Below are 10312 nucleotides of genomic sequence, written 5' to 3'. Positions count from 1 at the left end.
CGCTGGCAGCTTTCAAGAAGAGACTGGACTGCCATGGTGTCGGGTCTCCTGCCTGTGCAAGGGGTTGGACTAGATGACCTACAAGGTCCTTTCCAACCAGGGGTGGGATTCAAATAATTTAACCACCGGGTTCTCCGCCCTAATGATTTCTTCCAACCACCAGTTCACCAAACTGCTCAGAAAGTTGACAACCGGTTCTGTGGAACCGGTGCGAACTGTCTGTATCCCATCACTGGTTTGGCCTCCTTGGTTGGTTGACAGTGATGGGAAATGAAGAATTTCCTGGTGCCTTTTCGGAATCAATGTTTTTATTCAAAAAGGAGGAGGTGAATTGTTCCTCCTATCAGGAAATTCCTCCTTGTTTCTAGGTTGTTTCTCCCCTGGGTGAGTTTCCATCTGTTGCTTCTTCTCCTGCCTTCAGGGGCTTTGGAAAATGGAGTGACCCCCCCCTCCCTTCATTGGGGCAGCCCCTCCATCTCCCGGGTTAGGCGGTCCCTCCTGGAATTCCAGTTTTGGGGTGGCTAAGCGGAGCGGCTCAGGAGGAGGTTATCTCCGCTGCTCCATTTGGGGCGTCTCCTGCCTGGGCCCTGGGCCTGTGGGGGTGGGGTGGGGTGGGGTTATTAAAAAGGTCCCATCTGACTGCTTCCTCCTGGGGGAGCCTCCCCCGTCTCCTCTCTGCAAAACGGAGCGTGATAAATATTTCACGACTGCAAGACGATCGCCGGGAAGAGAGAAAGCTAAGATGTTGATCTCCTTTGGTGACAGCTGGGTGGCTGCAGCATCGCATCTCAAAGAGAGAGAGAGAGAGGCGGGGGGGAGGGAGGGGGAGAAAGATTGTGTGTGTGTGTGAGAGAGAGAGAGATTAGAGAGAGAGAGATGAAAGATGAGATGAGATGTGATCAGACAGACAGACAGACAGACAGACAGACAGACAGACAGACAGATAGATAGATAGATAGATAGATAGGGTAAATAGATAGGTAGGTGGTGGTAGGTGGTAGGTAGGTAAGGTATAGATAGATAGATAGATAGATAGATAGATAGATAGATAGATAGATAGATAGATAGATAGATAGATAGATAGATGACAGATGGATAGATAGATTTGATAGTAGATAGATAGATAGATAGATAGATAGATAGATAGATAGATAGATAGATAGATAGATAGATAGATGATAGATGGATGCATGGATAGATGATTGATAGTAGATAGATAGATATAGATAGATAGATAGATAGATAGATGGTTGGATGGATAGATGATTGATAGTAGATAGATAGATAGATAGATAGATAGATAGATAGATAGATATAGATAGATAGATAGATAGATAGATATGATAGATAGATAGAGATAGGTGATAGACAGACATAATAGAGAAATGAAAGTGAGAGATGAGAAAAGAGAGAAAGATGATAGAATAGATGGATAGACAGCAAGAGAGAGATGAGACAGAGAAAAGATAGATAGATAGATAGATAGATAGATAGATAGATGATAGATAGATAGATAGATGATAGATAGATAAATAGATGACAGATAAATAGAGAGATAAATATAACAGAGAGATGGGAGGAGGGGGAAATAGGGGGAAATGGGGCAAATTCACATGTTCCAGCCATCTGTCAAGTAAGTTTTCATTTCGATCCCTGCTCTTGAAAAGGAGCTGAGGTAGACTGGATGGCCTCGCGGGCCCCTTCTGGCTCTATGGTTCTATGCTGTGTCCATTGCAGGAGGCTTTGTACAAGGAACCTTTATCCCGGTTTGTGCGAGAAATGTTATCCCGGTGTGTGCAAGAGACCTTTATCCCGGTTTGTGTAAGAAACATTTATTCTGGTTTGTGCAAGAAACCTTTATCCCAGTTTGGGCAACTTTTTCTAAATCCAAGCCTCTTAGCTACTGGTTTGGGGAAGGGGCCAGAGCTTGGGGCCAGATGGCATGGCTAACCTCCCCCCCCCTCTCTTTTCCCAGCGACACCCCTCCCTCCGGACTGCTGGCATCCATCTCAGCCTCATCCATAAATGATGGCTAACCGATCTGCCGCTCTCATTTTCCAGCTAGGCAAAAGGTTACCCGGCGTAATCCGAACTGGTGGCACCGAGCCTTGCTGGACTATCATGGCACGGTCTCGATTTCCTGGCTGGTTTGAGTGGGAGAGGGAGGGCTAGGCCGCCCCACCCTGAGCCCGGCATTTCAGCAGCTGCCAGCCTCGGCCAGGAAGAGACTGGCAGGCCCCGGTCAGGGGTCTTCGGGGGTGGGGTGGGGTGGGTATTAAAAAGGGCCCAGGGAAGTTAACCCCCACACACACACACACTGGGGTCGGTTTTGTGGGCTGAAGCGGTCTTCCAGGACTGGAGGGGCTACCCCAAAGAAGGGGGGGGGGGTCAAGCTATTCTCCAAAGCCCCTGAAGGCAAAGACAAGAAACAATGGATGGAAACTCATCAAAGAGGAAAGAGGAACCTGGAATTATGGAGGAATTTCCTGACTGTGAGGACAATTAATCTGTGGAACTGCTTGCCACTAGAAGTTGGGGGTTCTCTATCAGTGGAGGTTTTAAAGAAGAGACTGGACAGCCACTTGTCTGAGATGGTATAGGGCTTTCCTGCCTGAGCAGGGGGTTGGACTAGAAGACCTCCAAGGTCCCTTCCTACTGTTATTCTGCTATTCTTTTTCCTTCCTTCCTTCCTTCCTTCCTTCCTTCCTTCCTTCCTTCCTTCCTTCCTTCCTTCTTTTCCTTCCTTCCTTCTTTCCTTCCTTCCTTTCTTCCTTCCTTCATTCTTTCCTTCCTTCCTTTTCCTCCCTCCCTCCCTCCCTTCCTTCCTTCCTTTCTTCCTTTCCTTCTTTTCCTTCCTTCCTTCCTTTCTTTCCTTCCTTCCTTCCTTCCTTCTTTCTTTCCTTCCTTCCTTCCTTCCTTCATTTATGAAGGAAAGGAAAGAAGGAAGGAAGGAAGGAAGAAGGGAGGGAGGAAGGAAGGAAGGGAAGGAGAGAGGAAGGGCAGAAGGAAAGGAAGAAAAGAAGGTAAGAAGGAGGAAGGAAGGAAGGAAGGAAGGAAGGGAGGGAGGGAGGGAGGAAAGAATGAAGGAAGGAAAGAAGGAAGGGAGGGAGGGAGGGAGGGAGGAAGGGAGGGAGGAAGGGAGGAAGGAAATAGAATAGCAGAATAACAGAGTTGGAAGGGACCTTAGAGGTCTTCTAGTCCAACCCCCTGCTCAGGCAGGAGACCCTAGACCATCCCAGACAAGTGACTGCCCAGTCTCTTCTTAAACACCTCCAGTGATGAAGCTCCCACAACGTCTGGTGGCAATGAGTTCCACTGGTGAATTGTTCTCACTGTCAGAAAATTCCTCCTTGGTCCTCGACTTGTAACAGGTCATTTAGTGACTGTTACAAAAGCATTGGGAAAAAAGCAACTTAGGACCATTTTTCACACTTAACGACCGTTGCCGCATCCCTATGGTCGTGCGATCGAAATTCAGATACTGGGCCACTGACTCATATTTATGACAGTCGCAGGATCCCCGGGTGTGTGTGTGTGTCGCGTGATCGCCCCCCCTTTGGCGACCTTCTGACTAGCAAAGTCAACGGGGGAGCCAGATTCACTTACCCACCGTGTGACTCACTTAACAACTGCAGTGATTCACTTGGCGACCGTAGCAAGAAAGGTCATTAAACGGAGCAAAAATCCACCTATCAGCGCTTTCGGGCTCCGTTGCGGTCGTAAGTCGAGGACTACCTGTATGTGGCCCCATTTCAAGTCACCGTCCTCTCCTCTCGATGACCCCCAGGTGGCTTCACCTGACCCCACCTCCCTAAGTCCCCATAAGCCACTTCCAGACCACCTGCCGCTCGTCATTAGGACGCCGGATTGAGCAAGGAACCAGGTCAATCTCTTATCGAGCACCCCGTGTGCCTGCACACACACACACACAGCACACACACACAGCACACACACACACACAGAGCACACGGCTGTCGTTTTTTGCAGAAGACTAATTGGCACCTTTTCCCACAAACCCTGTCTAACTACTTGCAACGGATTACTGTCCAACTGATGGCAGGAAATACGACTTCAGCCACAGATTGGTCAATGTCTGGAATCCTCTACCTGACTCTGTGGTTTTTTTCCCCAAACCCCAAAATCTTTAACCTTAGACGGTCTACTATCGACCTCACCCCTTTCCTAATTTTAGCCAGTGCATAAGCGCACCAACCTGCCTTCCGTCCCTGTCCTATTATTTCCTTTTATTTTTCTTATACGTACCCATTTCATATATTTATAACTATGTATATACTTATACCTGTTATCTTGTAAGCGATTGACAAAAATAAATAAAATAAAATAAAATAAATACTTAGTAAAAGACTGTGTTACTATTCTTCTCATCCTTCCTAGTACCTATTTCTTCCCACTTAGGACTATAACCGTGTTGCTTGTATCTCTATGATTTATATTGTTTTATTTGTTTTCCTAGTATGATTTGATTGCATACTAGTAACCTATGAATATCACTAAGTGTTGTATCTTAGGATTCTGGATGAATGTATTTTATTTTTTATTTTTATGTGCACTGAGAGTTTCTGCACCAAAGACAAATTTCCTTGTGTGTCCAATCGCACTTGGCCAATAAAGTATTCTATTCTACTCTACTCCACTCCATTCCATTCCATTCATTTTCTATTATATTCTCAATATTCTATTCTATTCTATTCTATTCTATTCTATTCTATTCTATTCTATTCTATTCTATTCTATTCTATTCCATTCCATTCCATTCCATTTCTGTATTTTATTCTGTATTCTATTCTATTCTAGTTTTATTTCTATTCTATTCTACTCTATTCTCATTTTTTTATTTTCTCTTCTCTCTTCTCTTTTCTATTCACTATTCCATTCTGTTAGTCTATTCTATTCTATTCTATTCTATTCTATTCTATTCTATTCTATTCTATTCTATTCTATTCTACATTCCATATTCTATTCTATTCTGTTCTATTCTATTCTATTCCTACTCTATTCTATTCTCATTTTTTTCTCTTCTCTTCTCTTCCTATATTCTATTCTATTCTCTCTTCTATTTTCTATTCTATTCTTTATTCTGTTCTATCCTAGTTTTATTCCTTCTATTTCTATTCTATTCTATTTTCATTCTATTCTATTCTCACTCTATTCTATTCTTATTGTATTCTATTCTAAATCTATTCTATTCTCATTCAATTCTAGTTTTATTTCTATTCTCATTCTATTCTCATTCTATTCTAGTTTTATTTCTATTCTCATTCTATAGAGGTCCCAGTGTGGCCATAGAAATCGCAAAAATATCCCGGAAGGAAAAGAGGTTTTATTCTTGCCTTAGAAAATGCAGTGGGTAAATTTACAAAGGCACCAGGACTGGCTCAGAATTACAGGGGTACAGAGTTGGAAGGGACTTTAGAGGTCCCCTAGTCCAACCCCTGGCTCAAGCAGGAGACCCTGTACAATTCTGGAGAAAAGGCTGTCCAGACTTCTCCTTAAAAACCTCCTTCCTTCTCCTTCCTTCTTCCTTTTCTTTCCTTCTCTGCTTCCTCCTTCCTCCCCTTCTCCTTTCTTCTTCCCTTCCTCTTCTTCGCTTCCCTTATTCTTCCTTCTTCTCCTCCTTCCCTTTTTCCTCCTTTTTCCTCCTTTCTTCTCTTTCCTTGTTATCTTCCTTCTTCTCTGCCCCCTCCTCCTCTCCACAAACCCCACTCCCTTCTAGCACTGATGATGTTACCTAGTTGGGTCATGAAACGTCTGCAAGAAAACCACCAAGCTCAGTGACCCCCAAGAGTTATCCTCCTCCTCCTCCTCCTCCTCCTCCTCCTCCCTCCTCCTCCTCCTCCTCCTCCTCCTCCTCCTCCTCCTCCTCCTCCTCCTCCTCTTCACTAAAAGAGATGTTTTTGAAATATAAAAATTAAAATCTTTTTTACCAAAAATTGAAATATATAAACAAACAAACGAGATGAGCTGAACCAATGGTTGCTTTCGTGGTGTGGAGACAATAACTTGGTCCTTCAACACCAATAAGACCAAGGAGCTGATACTGTACTATATAGAAGGAACAGATCAAACATCCAGCCCTTTGCTTCTCAAGGGAGACCGAGGGGAGCAAGTGGCCAGTTTTAAGTTCCTGGGTGTTACCCTAAAAGAGGACCTGACCTGGGGGGGCTCACATTGCAGCCCTGGTCAAAAGGGCCCAGTGGAGATTAGACTACCTGGGACTTCTCAGGAAACAACAACCGAATGGAAAACTGCTGGTGACCTTCTACCGCTACACCACAGAGAGTATCTTAACTCACTGCACCTGTGTGTAGGGTTTGCCAATTGCACAGTGGCAGATAGGACAGCACTCCAGAGGGTGAACATCATTGCCCAGAGGATCCTGGGTTGCCCTCTCCCCTCTTTGGAAGAGCTTTAAGAAAGTTTAAAACATTCTCACCCTGCCTTAAGAAAGTTCAAAACATTCTCAAAGATCCATCTCATCCTTTTTTTTTTTTTGAACTATTACCATCTGGAAGCCGGTACAGAATAATAATAAAAACAAGGACAAATAGGTTGAAAAACAGCTTCTATCCCAACTCTATTGAATTCTACTGTATAGTGCAATATTAATGTAATATCATGGGGTTTTCGGTTCAATGTGTGAAGCGTGAAGGATGTGTCTTCGTGTTTGTTTTCATGGTCATGATGTGCACTGAAGATGGTGTTTGATTTCGTTGTACGAGGTGCAAGTGACCATAAAGTAAACTAAACTAAACTAAAATAAAAACAAGGACAAACAGGCTGAAAAGCAGCTTCTATCCCAGGGCAGTAACTCTATTGGATTCAACTGCATGGTACAATATTAATGCAATATTAGGGGTTTTCAATTCAATTATACAGAACGTGAAGGATGCGTGTTTGGGTTTGTTTTCATAGTCATCAATTGCACACTGAAGATGGTATCTAATTTCGTTGTACCAGGTGCAATGACAATAAAATAAAATAAATGAACAAAAATTGGAGATTAAATTGCACAATTTAATGGGGTGGTGGTGCAAAAATCAGCCCTGTAATTGCACCACAGCTAGTCCTCAGCTTTATGACCACAACTGAAACGAACGTTTATGCTGCTCAGTGAGAAATTTGTTCAGGGAGATTTTACGACTTTTCTAGCTGCAGGCCTTAAATCACTCACACTATCGTGAAATGAATCCGGTTTTCTCCGTTGACTTCGCTCATCAGAAGGCCGCAAAAGGGGATCGGGTGATCTGGGACACTGCAAACCATCATAAATGTTGAGTCACTTGCCAAACTTCTGAATGTAAATCACGTGACCCTCGGGGGATGCTGCAATGGTTATGGGTGTGAAAAACGGTCCTAAAAAGTCCCTTTTTTTTTTCCAGTGCTGTTGTAACTTTGAACGGTCACTAAGCAAACTATAAATTACAAATTTCTCACTTAGCAGCATAAAATTCGAAGACTACCTGTATTATTTCTGCCCCCACCCATTCCAGTGGTCGCCAACCAGTGGACCGGGGATCACTGGTGGTGCGTGAGAAAAATTTGGTGGTCCACAGAGAAATGTCAACCCCAAAGCAATTAATCCAGGCTGTGCGGGAACACAAGGCTGCACCGCCCACATGGCCCATGGGAACACAAAGCTTGCGTCACTTGCATTGTGAACAACACAGAGTGAGGGGAGGGGGGGAAAGGGTGGAAGGGGAGGACTTGCCCCACGTGCCCACGCGCCTCACCTGGCCACCGGGCTGCTTCTTTCTGCTTCTTCCTTCTTCTGCTTTTGGCTGCACGCAAGGAAAGCAGCCAAAGTCTTTCTTTCTCTCCCCCAAACTCCGCCAGAAATGAGTCTTTGGGACCCTGCAGGGCCTCCTGCTCCAAGAGGCTGCAAAGACTCATTTCTGGCGGAGTTTGGGGGGAGAGAAAGAAAGACTTCTGCAGCTTCTGCTGCTTTCCTTGCATGCAGCCAAAAGTCTCTCCCCCTCTTTCTCTCTCTCTCTCTCTCTCCCCCTGAGAATGGAGCTGGAGACGGTATCCTGCGATCCCAAATAAAGAACGATCGATCGGTAGGAAAACGGGGTGGGGGATTTTCCTGCAGACTTTTTTGGGGGATTTTCCCAGGGTCTCTGATCCGCGGGATTTTAAATTATGACTTTGGGGGTCCCTGAGGTCCAAAAGGTTGCCGACCCCGCCCTCTTCTGTTTTTTTAATGACTTAGCCCGCTGTTTGCAACATTGAGTTTGGGAATAAAAAATGCTCGGTTGAAAGAAACTCTGCCAAACCTCTGACTTTTATTTATGAATTATTATTATTTTTTGCAGGGAACCTTTCCTGATAGATATTTTGTGGTTGCTTCCAATTCATCCGACCACTTTGGGGTATGAGCTGCTGTCCCAAAAGCTGAGCTACTTTATAAAGTCTTCGTGAGTAAGGCCACACCTGGAATCCAGTTTTGGTCCCCACATTAGGAAAAAGACAAAAAAAGATATTGAGACTTTGGAAAAAAGGGCAGAGCAGAGCAAGGAAGATGATTAAAAGCCTGGAGACTAAAACATGCAGGAAGAACGGTTGCAGGAATTGAGGGTGTCCAGTTTAATGAAAACAAGGACCATAGAAGTCCTCCAATATTTGAAGGGCTGCCCCCCCAAAAGAAGGGGGTCAACCTTTTTTTTCCAAAGCACCTGAAAGCAGGACAAGAAGCAACCAATGGAAACTAATCCAGGTGAGAAGCAACCTGGAACTAAGGAGAAACTAACCAGTGGAACTCCTTCCCACCAGAAGTTGTGGCTTCATCACTGGAGGTTTTTTTTTTTTAGGAAGAGACTGGACAACCAATTGTTTTGACATGGTATCACGTCTCCTGCTGGAGCAGGGGGTTGGACTAGATGACCTCTAGGGCCCCTTCCAAGTCTTAACCTGTTATTCTTTCATCTCAGATCAATTCATCAGTGGAAACTGCTTGTCTCCAGAAATTGTTGAGCGCACCAACACTGGAAGTTTTTAAAGAAGAGATTTGTTCTGAAATGATTATAAGGTCTCCTGTTGGATCAGGGGGTTGGACTAGACGACCTCTGAGGTCCCTTCCAGCTCTATTCGGATTGAGTCTTGGAAGCCTCTGAATAACCTGGGTTAGCCAGGAAATAGGATGCTGGCTACCAGATCATTCTTGATTTGTGCTCCGTGTATGCCACCTGTCGACCAGTCAGAATATTGCCGGCATTAGTCGACTGGAGAAATTGAGCGTTTGCTTTTAACCAGCCTTGCTGGACTCCACAATCCAGCCGGGCTTGTAATTTCAATGTATTCACAGCCATTCATTGAACGACCGTTCAAAAGAACGACGCCACTCCTAGCGTGTTCCGGGATTTGAGGGGCAGCCACGAGGAGGAGAGACGGTCAACCCAAGTACCAACGCTCAGGATTTCACTGTGTCTGCAGCTTCTCCCAAAGACGGACAACCCTTGTGGTCTGCCCACCTGGCGTAAGATCGATCAGAATAGAGCTGGAAGGGACCCTGGGAGGTCTTCTAGCCCAGCCCCCTGCTCAAGCAGAAGACCCAAGACTATTCCAGACAAGTGGCTGCCCAGTCTTTGGTGGAAAATCTTCAGGGATGGAACCCCCACTAACTTCTGGAGGCAAACTGTTCCGTTTATCCATCTATCTGTTTAATGTATCATTCTTTCTCTCTCACCTACGTCTGTCTGTTTCGATCTGTCTATCCATCCTGTCTTTCTTTCTCTCTACAATTATATCTATCTCGCCATCTATTGTATCTATCTATCTATCTATCTATCTATCTATCTATCTATCTATCTGTTATCTATCCTATATCTATCTATCTATCTATCTGTTATCTATCTATCCTATATCATCTATCCTCTATCTATCTATCCTATATCTATATTAACCTACATCGATATTATCTATCCTCTATCTCTATCTATCTATCTATCTATCTATCTATCTATCTATCTATCTATCTATCCCTATCTTGCTCTCACTCTCTATCTATATCCATCTATCATCTATCTATCCCTCTCTCTCTCCATCTGTATAATTCTATCTATCTATCTATCTATCTATCTATCTATCTATCTATCTATCTATCTATCTATCTATCTATCTATCTATCTATCTATCTATCTATCTATCTATCTATCTATCCCTATCTTGCTCTCGCTCTCTATCTATATCCATCTATCATCCATCTATCCCTCTCTCTCTCCATCTATCGATATCTATCTATCTATCTATCTATCTATCTATCTATCTATCTATCTATCTATCTATCTATCTATCT

The sequence above is a fragment of the Pseudonaja textilis genome, chromosome 5 (assembly GCF_049901715.1).
Source record: "Pseudonaja textilis isolate UNSWEBS1 chromosome 5, rPseTex1.2, whole genome shotgun sequence".
In the NCBI taxonomy this organism is placed as follows: domain Eukaryota; kingdom Metazoa; phylum Chordata; class Lepidosauria; order Squamata; family Elapidae; genus Pseudonaja; species Pseudonaja textilis.
The sequence above is the reverse complement of the archived record's forward strand: the minus strand, read 5'-3'. Positions refer to the sequence as shown.